This window comes from Echinops telfairi, unplaced genomic scaffold (genome assembly GCF_000313985.2).
Source record: "Echinops telfairi isolate 266 unplaced genomic scaffold, ASM31398v2 ScPeMD7_9;HRSCAF=40, whole genome shotgun sequence".
In the NCBI taxonomy this organism is placed as follows: Eukaryota; Metazoa; Chordata; class Mammalia; order Afrosoricida; family Tenrecidae; genus Echinops; species Echinops telfairi.
In genome coordinates this window covers 98655787-98671970 of record NW_022103906.1, presented here as the reverse complement: position 1 = coordinate 98671970, position 16184 = coordinate 98655787, and positions in this window count along the sequence as shown.

Genomic DNA, 16184 nt, shown 5'->3' with positions numbered 1-16184 from the left:
CAGAAGATCTCCTGGTATGAATATTTGTGGGATGATTAGTTGCCGGGCGCTTCACAAGCAGTATAGCCTCACAGCGCCACCCAGGCTAGGACGACCAAGGGAACAGAAGCACAGACATGCCCAAGCCCACAGCGCTAGTAAGAGGCCAGGCTCGAATCCCAAGCAGTGGGCATTCCGGGGCCTGTCTGCATCCTGCCTCTTTGGGGCACGGCGTCCAGGCTCCTTAGCTGGTAGAGGAAGGAACCGTGGTCTGTCTTCTTCCACCTCGTACAAGGTAGAGAAGAGAAGACACAGGGGAAAGGAATCATATGACAGGCAGTCCCGGATACGAAAAGGCTCATTGCGGATTCTGGGTAAGATGCTTTAAGAGGTTCAATCGCTGCTCCGCTGGGCAGCAAACAGTCTAAATCTTCCACACAGAGAACAAGGCACTCCGTCCTCTCTGATCCCGCGCCTTTCGTACAACAGAACTCTGCTGGGTCAACTCTGCCGCTGCTGACCCGACTGCCTATGTCAGCCTGCCCTCTGCCTGGGGCGGCCTCCCCGGTGACCAGCCCGCCAGCAGCCAGTCCAACCTTCGACGGTCAGCCATGACTCTCACACGTTACGAGGTCGCTGACCTTCCCAGCAAACGAACCCCGCCCTTCTTTGTAGCACAGCCATGTCTTATACCAATGGTCATGAAATATTCCTCTGACTGCTTTGCTCTTGTGACAGTTTGCCTTTCCCCTGGTACCGTGAGCTCTCCTAAGACGTGGCTGTGTTAAAGACGTCATAAATGTCATTTGTATGAATACTTGAATGTCGTTGACAATTTAGGCAGTCTTGGTAACTCCAGTGATCCATCAGAGAAGACACAGGGGTGGAAAATAAGCAGACTAAAAGATAGTGCCAGAGGATGTACACTGGTACATAGAGGAACTGGAAACACAGGGAATCCAGGACGGATGATCCCTTCAGGACCAGTGGTGGGAGTGGTGATCCTGGGAGGGTAGAGGGAAGGTGGGGTAGAAAGGGGACAATGACTACAAGGATCTACATATGACCTCCTCCCTGGGAGACGGACACGAGAAAAGTGGGTGAAGGGAAATGTCGGACAGTGTAAGATATGACAAAACAATAATAATTTATAAATTATTGAGGGTTCATGAAGGAGGGGGAAGTGGGGAGGGAGGGGGAAAATGAGGAGCTGATACCAAGGGCTCAAATAGAAAGCAAATGTTTTGAGAATGATGAGGGCAACAAATGTACAAATGTGCTTGACACACAATGGATGTATGTATGGATTGTGATAAGAGTTGTATGAGCCCCAATAAAATGATTTTTAAAAAAGGTCAGTATCTCATGTCCTCGGTGACCTAAAGGTGAAGGCAGTGAGGAGGTACCACAACACACGTATTTGACTAACTGAAATTCAAGAACATGGGTCATGCCAAGCGAAGGTTCATAGACACAGAAACTCATCATTAATGGACATGCAAAATGATACAGATATTCAAAATGACACAGCCGTGTTGGATCGCAGTCTGGTGGTTTCTTGCATAGCTCCACACAGGCTTACACACAAAGCAGGGGCCACACTCCTAGGGGCGCAACTAAAGGAGATCAAATATATGTCTGCATAACAACCTGTGCATAGATGTTTCTGATCGCTTTATTAACAATTGCCCCCAAATCTCAGGCAACCAGGCTGCCCTTCAATCATGAAGGGAGAAATGAACTGTGATGCATCCATGTAATACAATATTATTTGGCGATAACACAAAGGGGAAAAAATTAAATGAACTATCAAGCCACAACACAACAAGGCAGAACCTTCGCTGCTTATTGCTGAGTGAAGGGAAGCAGCTAGAAAAGGACGCCCTGTGCGATTGCAACTCGATGGCGACAAGGCAGAACCATAGGGACAGTGTGGTGTTTTATCATCTGTCGTCAGTGTGAGACTGAAGAGGGAAGGGGTGGAGTCTAGCCTGCCAATCAGGTCGCGGCTTGATGACCTCATTTGGAGGCGCGAAGGAGCTAATTAGCTCACTGGAGGTGGGACACTCGATCACTCCCTGCGAGACATTGCTGACAGAGAGCCTGATGGAGCTACGCTAATGTAGCCCTGGAGCTGGAGGAGGCCCGTGGAGACCCACTCCAATGCTGAGATGCTTCTACCGCCACTGGATCCACTAGACTTTCCACCCCCCGGCCTGTGACCTTCCTGCATTCAGCATCATTGCATGTGTTGCGTGAGTCTGAAGAGGACTTTACAGATTGGTATTGGACATATGGGCTAATATCGTACTTATGGACTTGATCTGGATTGGGCTGGCTAATGTACAATTGCTCTTTGATATAAAGTTCTCTTTTACACACATATACGTGTCTATGAATTTATTTCTTTAGTCTACCTGGACTAACACGGACGGCAAAGGCTGTCGCTTCTAGGGGCCCGGGCGAGGAAAAGTAAGCGCTTGTAAGGGAGCACGGGGCGTTTATGAGGGCAGCCACACTCTCTGTATGATGCTGTCATGGTGGACAGGTCACCTTATGCATCTGGCAAAACCCATGACACAACACAAATAACAAACTCTCATGCAAATGCAGGGCTTTCGCTTGTAAACATTTAGAACACAGGTTCACTGATGGTAGCAAATGTACCAGCAGATGTTATGACAGAGAAAACTGCATGCAGGACGCTGTGTGAACGTGGCACTACCGGGTGAATGTTGGCCTGCTATACCCAGGCTGCCAGTTCAAACCCACAAGTCACTCCACAGGAGAAAGATGAGATTATCTCTTTCTATAATGGTCTACAGTCTTGGAGAGCTCATATATGGTAACTAAGAATCAGAACTGACTCAATGGTATTGGTTTGGAGTATTTTCTGCACAGTGCTGATCATAAACTTAAAATTGCCCCATAAAAAATAGGGCCTATTAAAAATTCTAAAAATCCCTGATGAAATTTGAATACGGACTGGAGAATAAATGTGAATGCGATCACGGCCACCAAGCAATTCTGTCCAATCTGTCAGTCTTTATGAGAGCAGGCAGCTGCGGCATTCTTCCACGGAGCAGCTGGTAGGTTGGAACCAATGACCTACTTTGAGGTTAAAAGCACAATGGCCTTAAGTTTGTAAGATGTGAAACCGGCATCATGGTGATGTAGTGTACAGCCAGTCACATGTACCTCTTAGAGATACATCTTGACTGACTTTCAAATGAAAATAAAAATGTCTGAGATTTGCTTTAAGCATTCTAGCAAAATAATAAATAGAATTATAATGTGCATTGGAAGCAAAAGACAGGTGAAGCAAGATAGAAAAATGTTAACAACTGTTGAAATTAGATATAAATAGATAGATTTTCCCTATACTGGTCTGCCTCTATGTATGCTTAAAAACTGCCTTGATAAAAATTAAAGACCAATAGAGCAATGTAACTCCCAATAAGAAGGAGAAAATGTTTTCCATTTCCTAGGAGTTCAGGTCCGGACATCCTGCATCTCCCATTGCTCCATTCTGACCATGAAGGCCACGACAACAGTGAGGGAAAGCCATCGTGAGCTTAAGTGTAGGTGTGAGATGAAGAAAACCTGACAACAGGAAGGGCAGACTGAACACCTTGTCCCGGGTATCAGGAGGTGCATCCTCATCCTCTCGGGAGCAAAGGCCAATGTGTGCTGGGGAGGGGAGGGGCCCGGGAAGACTGCTCAATGCTTGTTTGCATGGACACCCGGAGTGATGGGGCTGGGAAGAGGTCTTGAAAACCAATTCATTCCATCTCTGAGCAAAAAGAGCAAACCTTCGTTCACCAAGATGGATTGGCACAGTGGCTGCAACCATGGGCCCAGAGAGGACGGCGCAGGCCTGGGCGGTCTTCCCTGTGCGGTACAAGGTCACAGTTGGAGCCTACTGGGGGCACTCAACAACAACATTCCACCAAGGAAAGGGAGCTGTGAATCAAAGGCCCGCCGAGGGGCTGTCCTGACTCAGCACGTCCAGACAAGGCAGCAACACCAGAGCGGAGACAGACAGACAGACATCTAGGGACGCCGAGCAAGGCTCTGTCCATTTGTTTTGCTCACACACACCCCGACCCCCACCCCTTAGTTCTGTTTGTAAAGAGTACTTCTCTATCGTATGCATCTTTCAAATACTTCTCCTCCTCTACAGCAACCAGACGTGGGCATAGAAGATGGACTGGCTAAGTGGATAAATATTTGTGGAATGACTGAGTGTGGCTCAGACATGCCTTTACATTTACTAAATTCATCAAGTTAAAATTCAGAGTCCCTTAGGAATCCATAGACGTATGGAGATGTATTGGAAGGGTTGTTTTCAGAAAAGATACATCCAGTTGGAAAACAGAATAAGCATCCTGCTTCACCTTTGACCCACAGGCTCTAATGAGACTGGCAAGTAGAGGCAGATCTGTTTTCAGCCGATCATTCGACATTGCTCTCTGTTGAACGGTGGCCATTGATTGCCTGTCGACTGTACCTGGGCATTGAGTGTCCATTCTCTTATGCTTGCTGTGGTCCTCCAAAGGAAGAGCCATTGTCCTCATTGGACTGCTAAGGAGAATGAGATTTGGGGAGGTGAAGTGACCTGTGGAAGGTCATGCACCTAAGAAGTACCAGATCCAGGATGGGAATCAAGTCTGACTTCAAAGCCTCCACGTGCTACCCTCTGCCCAAGTGCCTTTGAAGAATCTGAACGACTCGCAGGACATCAGGACCACTCCCTTAGGAACCACAGGTGTCCGCCAGTGGACAGTGGAAGAGGGGAAGGTCCATCTTCCAGGTGGCAGATTCAGGAGCCCCCAGGCTCCAGTTGGAGCAGGACCCCCAGAGTGGTGGGAAGGTCATGCCTGTCGGCTGACTCGGTGACTGGCAGGATTCCATGTTCAGTGACAGAGTCAGAGTGTGCCAATAGGAGGCCTGAGCTCAGTGTGCCTTGCACCTTTCTCACCTGTATCTTTTGCCAGCAGCACAGAGGACCTGGGAGAGAAGGAGGGAGGAAGAGGAGGCTCTGCGTGTTTCCCTCACCACCTGTAACTGCTCCTCTCAGGTTTGCTGGCTAGCCCACCTCTCCCGACTCTCGCTCCAGACACACACACACACAACATCTTTTGTTTCAGACATCATCCATGTGTTGGTCTGAGTGGGCTCTGGACCACGTCCACCTTGGATACACTAACCTCCATCACATTCCCACAGGCCAGATCTCACCGTGGGGTCATGGTTGGCCATGGTTTCCTACTACTCCTTTAGGAAGAGGGTTCTGGGGCCCAGCGATCTGGGGCAGTGTTCTCTGAAAGTTCTGTAGTCTTTCAGTTCTTCTGGTTAGGGGCCATCAAGTCAGTTCTGACTCATAGCAACCCCGTGGATCACGGACAAAACACCTCCTCGCACTAGCATGTTTGAGCCCATGTGGCAGCCACTGTGTCTAGCTGTCTTCTCAAGGGTCTTCCTCTTTTTATTGCTGCCCCACTGTATGCGTAGCGGGTCATGGATTGGGCTGCTAACCACAAGGTCAGCAGTTCGAAACCACCCAGCTGTTCTGCAGGAGAAAGATGAGGCTTCTGGCTTGGAAACACACGAGGGCACGTCTACTCTGTCCTCCAGGGTCGCTGTGTGCTGGAATCAACTGGAAGGCAGGAGTGTGAGTTTGCGTTTGTCGATAACCATCCAGCCCTCCAGCCACTCACCAGCCTCCCTCTGGGCCCCTTCTTGGCTCCAGGCCCCGGGCTGGGAACGGGGTTATAACGGTGCACCCAGACGGGGAGGTCCTTGGCCTTGTGACTCTCGTAGCAGACTGCCTTTAAGGCATATACTCTCACCACAGCAGCCATCCTCCAGGACCTCAAGGAGCCTCACTTCTAATAATCACAGCGTTGTGACATACCCTGAGACAGAGCTTGCCTGGGGGACCAACAGAAGACGGAAGAAGCACCAGGTATGAGCTCTGAGCCCAGAACATAACAGCTCCGGACCTTCCCCACGGCCTCGGGGCTCACACACTCTGGGTGGGCTGGCTGCCATGCCGGGGGACACTGAGGCAGCCAGACGGAGATAACTTAAGGACTCTTGTCAACAGCAGCACCAAGTGCCAGCAAGAGGGGGCCTGGCTGACGGAGGGTACGGCCCCTGCGAAGCCTTCAGGAGCCGACAAGATGTCAGCTTCCCAAGCGGACATGTGACGGCCCTCGTGAGACCCTTCCAGGCAGAAGCACCGGCGAAACAGCTCCTCCACTGCAGACCCACAACTACCACAGAGCTAACAAGTCATCGTCGTCCTCGTAGGGTGTGTTTGTATGAAACGTTGCATTTGGTAACCAGTACAGTCACCAAAGAACACAGGAACATAACATGTAATAAGGACCCCCTAAAAGTACAAGGGGTTATGAGGGAAAGCCTGATGGTGTAATCGAATTGAAACTGGGGCAGGGAGGGCAGAAAGAACCTGTCAGGAAGGGAATCAAGGCCCTTCCTTGAAGCACAAGGGGGATGAGGAGCTGTCCCGGCAAACAAGGAGGGAGGGAGTCCAAGGAGAAGACCCAGAAATGGCAGCAGTGAAAACACCAGCTTTCTGTTTGTTTGTTTGTTTCTTTGTTTGTTTTTAATTGGGCTGTTATTGTGGGTTACTTCAGGGACAGACAGGCTTTCCATTCCCGTTACAGTGGCAGCGTCAGGAGCTCACGGGGCAGTTTGGCCCTGTCCTGCAGGATCCCTCTGGGTCGGCATCAGCTCGGTAGCAGTGAGTTGTGTTGGTTGGTTTGTGGCTTAATTAGATCATTCTTTCTTCTTGTGTGATAGCTTCTGATAGCTTTTGGTTTATTTTATTATTTTAAGCACAGTTTATCTGACCACATCACCTCAGAAAACGACGATGAGGTAAGTTAGTACATGTTATTCCTTGTGGACAGACTGTCCCCACTGGGAATAACATCAGAATCATGGAGAACATACTGATTCCACACGTCGAGCTTTCAGTGCTGCTGTGGGAAAGCCGCCTCCCCTCCCGACTTTCAGCAACTCTTCAAGCTGCTCACTCTCCTCTCCTTTTCAGACCCTTGCTTGTGAACTGGGTGAAGACTTACAGAACAGACATGTCTTCCTTTTGTGTCAATCCCCATGGGTTAGGCAGGGTTCTCTAGAGAAACAGAACCAGGCACTTAGGATTATATATATGTGGATAGGTTTAGACAGCGAGAAGGAATATAACAGCTAATTAGTCCACACAGCAGTACAGAGGGCTCAGTTCAGCTCATTTCCATGGAACAGTTAACATACCAGAAGTCCTACAACTCACAAGGGCTGCTGGGTCCAAGGTCATGGAAACAGACAGCTGAGTCTTCCCTCGGGCAATGCAGGCAGAGTCTGCCACAGGCAGCAAACAGCAGGGCAGGTCACCAACAGTCGGCAGCTCAGGAGCTTAGCAAAGCAGGTCAGGATGGAATATTGGCTCAAGCAATGCAAGACAAGACGACAGGCTCCACCAGCCTCAAACTCAGGCGATGCACACAGCAGCAACCTGGGGAAGCAGGTCTCAAAGGAACCTCAAGCTCTAGCAACACGATCCACAGTCCACAAGCTGGCTTGTCCCACGGTGGTATAGTTCACAAGTTGAGGCATAGAAGTAGCTAAAGCAGCCACAGGCTGGTCAGGTCAGGAGAGCAAGAGAAGCAAGGGGCGGGCCTTGCGAAGCCATTTATCTCTTTGCCATTCAATCAACCTGAGACCTGATTAATCTCACATGTTCCTATTAGCCAGGTTGGCAAAATAAACCTACCTATCACACTCCACAACAAAATACCATGTATCCCACTTCCTCCCTGTGCTTCATAGTACCACTTCTCCATCTTTCCTAAGCCTTCGGAACTTTGTCCCTGGGGACGCACTGCCCGTTAGCTCTTCAATGCTCTTCCAGCTCAGGGCACCAGCATAGCTCCATGTGTCTTGTCAGCTGCAATGTCTCGCAGGGAGCGAGTTTGTGCCCCACCCCCGTGAGCTATTTATCTTCTTAGAGCCTCCAATTGAGGTCATCAAGTTGTCACCTGATTGACAGGCCAGATTCCATCCCTTCACTCTTAAGTCTCAAGGTGACAGCATGTGACTACCACACATGCTTAGGTAAAGACAAAGCACGAACACTACATAAATATGGCTCTTTCCCTGCGTTGCACAAATGACTAAGCGCCCAGTCACTAACTCAGACGTCCACAACTCGAACCGACCCTGTGGCTTAACTGAAGGCCTGCAGACCTGTGTCCAGACTCGCCAGAAACCCACCAGGCCGTTCGGCGGCGCACAGGGCAGCGGTCCGTGAGAGCTGGCTGGCTGGCGATCATCCACAGCCCTAGAAGGCCCCCGGGGGTGTGCTGGGGAGCAGGCACCAGAGGACAGCAGCTTGGCGGCGGGTGGGGGTGATCTGGAATAGGGACGCGGGCGCACTCTCTGTGACAGGTGCTTGACATGTGTGTTCCCTGTGCTTCTGTCCAGCCTGGTTCAGCTGTGTGCTGCTTTCTGCTCTTCACCTGGGTTTTCCAGCGCCAAATTGGGTTTAAGCAAATGGGAAATTCACGTTAGCTCGCATTGATCCCTAATCTAGCCATTGTGTTGGGAACAGATTCGCATTTTCAAAACAAGCATCCTAGCAGTAGTGAATGGACAGCATCCCCCGGGAGAGGAACCCAGACGCAGCTGGGGAAGAGGACGCTGCAGAGGCCGGTCTGCAGGCAGGGCCTTGGTGTGCGAGCGCCTAACCTCGCTTCGTGGACAGTTGGGATTCAGAGCCCCGGTGGGGCCGGCAGGGCAGCCCTGGCGCCACCCTCTCTCCTCAGGCTGACTGTGTACTCTGTGCACAAAGGACCCACGCCAGGTGTTCCCGGGCTGTTTACCAAGCTCTTGGCACACAACGTGCCTCCTGGCAGGCCCTGTGGGAACAAAGGGCACGTATTATTAATTCCCATCTGACAGAGATGGAAAATGAAGCTCAGAGAAGTTGAGTGCTTGCCCGAAGGCATGGAGCCCATGATCGAAAGAGATGGGGTTAGGAACCAATCATCCTGTCTGATGAGCACTAGGGAAGCCTGGGTGTCCTGTAGGTAAGCTCCCGGGACACCTTGCACAAGGTCGTGTGTCCAAAGGTAAAGCCTTCTGATGCGCAAAGGGGAGCGGGGAGAAACCCCAGGTGGCCTATGGGGCACCAGCCACAGGTGAGCCAGCCTCTACGTCTGATGGCCCACAACCCTTTTCTCTTTAAGCAGAAAGGACAAGGCTTCTGCAGCAACGAGTCTTTCACATTCTAGCTAGCAGGGACTTGTGTGAGGAGGATGCCGGCAGGGGGCCCTGTGAAGTTGCTTTCAGTGCCTTAGAGCTGGTTCTGGGAAGCCAGTCCCACATATTTAAATTCCTGGACTCCCCACCGCCATGCAGTCCCCCAACTCTCAGTGCCTCAGCCTCACTGAGCCCAGAGCCTCTATGGTAATGTTCAACTGATATGTCAGCTGCCCAAGTCCGCCTGAGAGCTCTCCAAATCCTCCACAAACAAGACTCCGCCCGAAGAAGCCAACTGGAGAAGATCTCCCACTGCCGGGCTCCTCTGGGCTGGATGGGACCTGTCAATAGAGACGCTCCCACGTGTCCCACGTGGCCTTTAGGAAATAAGGCGACCCTTCTGGAAGCAAGAGTGTTGTAGGGCATTTGAGCCTCTGGGGGAAACCCTGGTGGCCCAGGGTGGTCAAAGGGCTCAGCTGACAACCTAAAGGTCAGCGTTCTAAACCACCAGCTGCTCCTTGGTGGGGAGACGGACAGCAATCTGTTTCTGTAGAGATGGAAGCCGCAGGGGGCAATGCTGCCTTGTCCTCCAGGGAACCTGGACGTCAGAATCGATGCCACAGCAACAGGTTTGATTTTTGTGTGGTTTAAGTCTCAGCGCCACAGAGCTCACCATTTTGTGATGTAGTGCCACCCCAGTGTTGCCCCACTTTTTCCCTTGCCTTCTCCCTGTACACTCGCACAGCCAGAAGTCAGAGTCACTGACTGGCACTGCCGATGTGCTGGCAGACATGGGCGTAGCCAAAAATACTGCTGCAAAAGAATAGTGTTAGGTGCCATCAAGTCAGTTCCAGCCTAGAGACCCCAGCACTCTCTTTTTGAGCCTATTGTTGCAACAGCTGGGAGACTCCATCTAATTGAGGGTCTTCCTCGTGTTCCCTACTCGTGGACCTACTTTACCAAGCATGTTTTTCTCCCGGGATGGCTCCTCCCGAGAACACATCCAACATACGTGAGACGAAAGTCTCACCTCCCTCCCTCCGCAGGAACATGCTAGCTGTCCCCCTTCCGAGGAGGATTTGTTTGCTCTTCTGGTGGTCCGAGCAGGGTGCTTCCAATGTTCCTCACCGTCCCCACAATTCAAGGCATCAGTTCCTCTCCGGTCTTCCTTATTCCTCTTCAGACTCAGGCAACACATGCAATGCTGCCGAGTGCAGGAAGAGCACAGGCCAGTGGGTGGGAGTCTTGTGGATCCAGTGGCAGTGGCAGCCTCTCAGTGCTGGTGGGGGTCTCCACATGGCTCCTCCAGCTCCAAGGGTCTGGTTCCATCAGTGTAGCTCCATATGGCTTGTCGACAGGAATGTCTCCCAGGAAGTCAAGCAGAGAGTGTGGGTCTGGCCTCCAGAGAGCTGTTTATCTCCTTAGCGCCTCCAAATGAGCTCATCCAGCTGTGACCTGATTGACAGGCTAGACTCCACCCCTTCTCTCTCAATAGTCTCAAGTTGACACCAGATTATGGAACTACCACACGGTCCAGGCTTCACATGCATATGAAATGAAAAATCACAGAATTCCTTAGCAAGAACATAAAAATGTGAAGCTATTGTTTCCCAACTAGCCTCTGTCTAGTTCTATTCTCTTCTGAACACGGTGTTTGCGTTTACGTCTTCCCCAAAAGGACTCCGTGCTCTTGGTTTGGGCACCTTCAAGGGACGGAGAGTGTGTTCCTCCTCAATGTCCTTTGAGCCTGGGGGACAAAGAGGAGTCAGAGGGGCAGGGACTCGGCTGTAGGGCGGGTGGGCAAGGTTCACAATGAAATGCTCACAGCCAAGCCCTTGCAGCCTTCCAGGAATGACACTCCGCAGCACCACGGTCCGCCTTTTCCCACCATGCAGACTCGTTTGTCAAGGAACCCTATTACTATTATCCCTTTGGAATCTCAAAAATCAGTCACCGTAATCTTCCGAGCCAAGTTCTCTGCCTTGAATTTGACTGGCCCGGCAGCTTTCCCTCAGCAGACGCTGTTTTGATTGGATCTTTCTTGCAGGCGGCCCAAGGAGACCAAGGCCGGCAGACTTGTGAGCCATCCACTAATCACGGGGACACGTTTAAACATGCCACACGTGTATGAACTGGAGCCTAGTAGCAATACTTTTAAACTTAAATTCATATGTGTGTGTGTGACATCACACCTATATCATGGACATACTAGTTAATCCTAGTTGATACTAGTGATCCTGCTATTTGAATTCTATAAAGTCCCTATGGATGTTGAATTAGCCAATACCAAACCATTGCTCCTAAAGAAATTAGGTCCTTGTGGGCCTCTGATAGAAACACTCATCAATGGATCAATACATAGTCTCACTGTATGTGTGCTTCTGTTTAAATACACAGCCCTATTTAATGGTCACTGCTGGATCATTTGCCATGAATTCACGGCTAACCACACTGCAAGTCATGACTGAGTGACTTTCCTCTAACCCCGTGTTTCCTCCACAGGCCACACCACAGCCGCCTTTCCTTCAGAAACACGACACCACACCTCAACCCTGGGCTTGATGGGAGCCACTCCAGACTGAATTCCCCGACAAAAAGCACAAAAACGAGGAAAGCATGGCCCTCCGCAGGCTAGGAAACGGGCATGGGATTGCATGGGAGCACTGAGCAGTAAGGCGGAGTGTCCACAGCGGGGAGGTAGGCATGCGTGCGCTGTGCCATCCGACGTTTTGGCCCCTCTGCACATTGCTGAGGAAGTATAATTAAAAACACAACCTCCTGCCCACCCAGACAACCCAGGAAGAGAAAGAAAGCAGTTTATTATTGAGTGAGCATTGAATCAGCATGTGATGTCTATCAGAAAAAAAATTATATATATCTATCCACTGAAGAGACTGCAGACAAAGGAAGTGTACGTACCCTTTCTACACAGGAAGTGCATCCTTCGTACGCCCGTACGATCCATGCCGCCCATCTTCTCAGGGTGAGTGACGACCGGCTCGCGGGTCGAGGCTTCGCAGCTCTCTTGATCCTGAGTGTTTGTGTACCCCATGCCGTTGCTGTCAGGCACACAGTGAGTCTGCTCCGGTGTGTACAGTTATGGGGGGCCCAGTTCACACGGGTACAGGCGTTTGGGTTTCAAAGTGCTTCAGCACACCTCTGTGGTCATGTGCACTCAACGAAGCCCTGCCCAGCCCTGCGCCGTCCCCACAGTGGTTTCCGTGTGAGCCACTGTGGTGGCCCGTGTCCACCCATCATGCTGAAGGCCTTCCTCTGCTTCATTTCCCATCAACTTCACCAAGCATGGCGGTCTTCTCCAAGGGCCGTGTGCCCAAAGTCCATAAGCCAATGCCTGGCCACCCTTGCTTCTAAGGAGCCTTCTTGCTGTACTTCTTCTAAGACGGGTGTTTGTTCTTTTGCCAGGCCATGGTAATTTCAATATTCGTTGCAGCCCCAAATTCGAATGCACCAGCCCTCCGTTGGTCTTGCTCATCCAACACCCAATGTTCATGTGTGTGTGACGAGACTGAAGAAGATGCCACGGCCTGGGACAGGCCCACCTTGGACCTCCAGGTAGCATCCTTGCTTGGCAGGACTTTCGAGAGGCCGTGGGCACCAGATCGACCCAATGCGATGTGTCCTTTGATCTCTTGACTGCCGACCCATGAGCATTGACTGTGGGTTCAAGCAAGACAAAATCCTTGACAACTTCCATCTTTTCTCTGTGTAGCATGATGTTACCTATCGGTTCCGTTGAAGATTTTTTGCAAAGAAAAATTAAATCTCTCATATTTTTATGAGAAGAGGTAGGTTAGCAACTGGAGCCAGGTGCCAGAGGAAGTTAGGCTCCTGTCCTCCCAGGAAGCTGGGGGTAGGGGTGCCATCTTCCTGACTGGTTACAGTGAAAAGCAGGGCTCGTGGTTGTTGAGGAACTTCCTGGGCAGTAGAACTAGCAAAAGCCTTGTTGAGCCCACATTTCAAAGAGGCAGAAAAGGAACTTAAAATGACAAGTTTCCTAAAGCAAATGCTCTAACAAAAGGGGAGAGAATATCTTTCTTTCAGGAGGAAGAGTTAAGCCTGTTTCCCTGCTTTTTCCTTTCTTCTATTTGTATTGACCCCCCTGGAGGCCCCTGAATTATTGTGAAAGCACAGTATATTGATTTGGGGGTACAGATGATGCAAATCAGCTGTCCACACACACAAGTACACTTCCATAACTATATATCTATGCACACACATCACACATACAGAACTATGTATCTATAGACATACATAACTATGTTCTACACATCCACATACATACATAACTAAATATCTATATACATCCACAAACTCACATATCTATGTATCTACATGTATGCATATAGTTATGCATACATAACTATATAGCTTTACATATACACACATACATAACTATATATCTATAAGGCTGGTGGTGTGTGTGTGTGTGTGTCTGCTGGTATGTGTGTGTGTGTATCTACATGTATGTGTGTGTTTGCATGTGTATGTATATATTAACTGGTATTTCTTTCTCTTTTTTTTGTAGTTAGTTCAAGGACTGTTCGTTGGCCTTTAGGAGTGTTTTCCAGTCCAGTCTGTTGGGGCGCCAAGCCCTGGCCCCAAAGTCCACCTTCAGCATTCCCTGGGGACCTCGCTGCTCCGTTCTCTTGCTGTTCTCTTGCACCCCCTTAGTGTTTTACCTCGGTGTGGCGGGATCAGATCAGGCACAATTCCCACACTGTGTCTCCAGTGTTGTCCCCTGTAGGGCTATGGGTCAGTGAGGGACATCGTGTCTCATTTACCTGGTATTTCTGTATGTATACACAGCATGCTCCATGTGCATGTGGGTATATAGGTGTATCTGTGTATGGGCATACATGTTCATCTTTACTTGTATAGATGTATATACATAACATAAGGAGCCCTAAGGAGGGGCCATGGATTGAGCATTCAGCTGCTAACCACAGCCCAGCGGTTCAAACCCAACAGCTGCTCTTCTGGAGAAAGATGAGGCTGTCTGCTCCCACAAAGATTTAGTCTCAGAAACCCTGACAAGCAGTTTTCTGCCTCCAGGTAGCTGTGAGTCAAAATCGACTCAGTGGCAGTGAGCACATATGTGTGTGTCAAGAGGCCCTGAGTGGCACAGAGGAGTACGTGGGTGGCGACTGACTGAACAGTTGACAGTTCAAGTCCCCCTCGAGGCGCCTGGGGAGGCCGTCCTGACAACCAACATCAGAACAAGCCAGCCATTCAAACCCGCGTGGGCTACAGTTCTACCTCGAGATACCCGGGTTACCGGGAGCACAAAACTGACTTGATGCAGCTGGGCTGTTGTTTGGTTTTGCCTCTTTTGTTGTTTTATGTATGGACGGCGCCTCCTCAGTGATGCAAACAGTTAAATTCTCAACTACTAGCCAAAAGGTTGGCAGTTCGAATCCACTCGGAGGTACCTTGGAAGATAGGCACACCATTAGACACACACATCAAACCAGCCTTATAGATACATAGGTAAATGTGTGTGTGTGTTTGTGTGTGTGTGTGTGTGAAGATATATGGGTTCAGGTGGTTCTCATTGTGCATGTGTGTGTGTGTGCAAATATATAGTGGTACAGATAATTCTCGTATGTGTGGGGGTGAATTTTACTGGTACAGCTGATTCTCAGTGTGTGTGTGTGTGTACAGCTGATTCTCATTGCGTGTCTGTGAATATAGAGTGGCACAGCTGATTCTCATTGTGTGTGTGTGTGTGTGTGTACATGGACAGCTGACACTCATTGTGTGTCTGTGAATATCAAGTGGCACAGCTGATTCTCACTGTGTGTGTGTGTGTGTATGTGTGTGTGAGTGGACAGCTGATGATTCTCATTGTGTGTCTGAGTATCGAGTGGCACAGCCGATTCTCATGGTGACCCAGCAGCACCACCTCCTGGTCATCACTGAGTTTCTGGAAGAAACTGACTGACCAGGAGCCCCTGGGGGCAAGACACAAGCCATCCCAGAGATTACCCAAAGGGATGGGCCCTTTGGAGCCGCTGGAATCACAGGATGCTCAGCTGGCTGCAGGAACCCAGGGCAGCTCTTAAGGTAGACTCTGAGGCCCTTACACAGTCTAAGTGTGCAGGCAAGGCCCACCACAGGGGACAGTCAGGGCTGGGGTTTCCAGAGATGGCAGCGGGGACCCTGCTGGACCACTGTCCTTGGACTTCATCACTGGGGTGAATGGGCCCCAATCTCCCCCTCAGCCCTATCCCTGCCCTGGAGACCTGGCAAGACCTAGGATGATAACCCAGAATGAGGGGGTGCCACCTGCAGGGTGGAGAGGGGGGCGGGGCAGGATGCCGGTAGTGTCAGATTACCCAATGAGCAAATGAAGCACATGCTGAGTTGTGCTTACTTTTCAATCTGCAGTGAACTGTCTCATATTCTTCACCACATCAAAGAGCCTGTTCTAGGTGTAGCCCAGGAGCCCTGTGGCATTGTGGTCAGGCACTGGGCTCTTCACCAGTCTGAAACCACCAGCCATCCAGGGGGAGGAAGATGACGCTTTCTACCCTCTGAAGAGCTACTGCCTCGGAATCTCGCGGGCACAGCTCTCCCAGGCCTACAGGGTCACGTGAGCCATAAGGGACGAGATGCCAGTGAGCCTGGTGGGAAGTACAGCGGCCTCTGCCTCTTTCCCATCCGCCCCGCACCTTCCGGCAGAATGAATGTACAATTCACAGTCCCTGACGAGGACAGAGCACCCAGTCACCCAGGTAAACTCACATGTGCGTATCCATGTCCCTGGAGGGACAGAGTGACGTGCTCTCCACCACCTGGCGTCCACTCCGTAGGCCCATACTGAATCTTGCGTGTTGAGTGGTCTGCCCCGGTAGAACACGGGAACACTCCGTGGTTTACAATCAGGGGAGGCA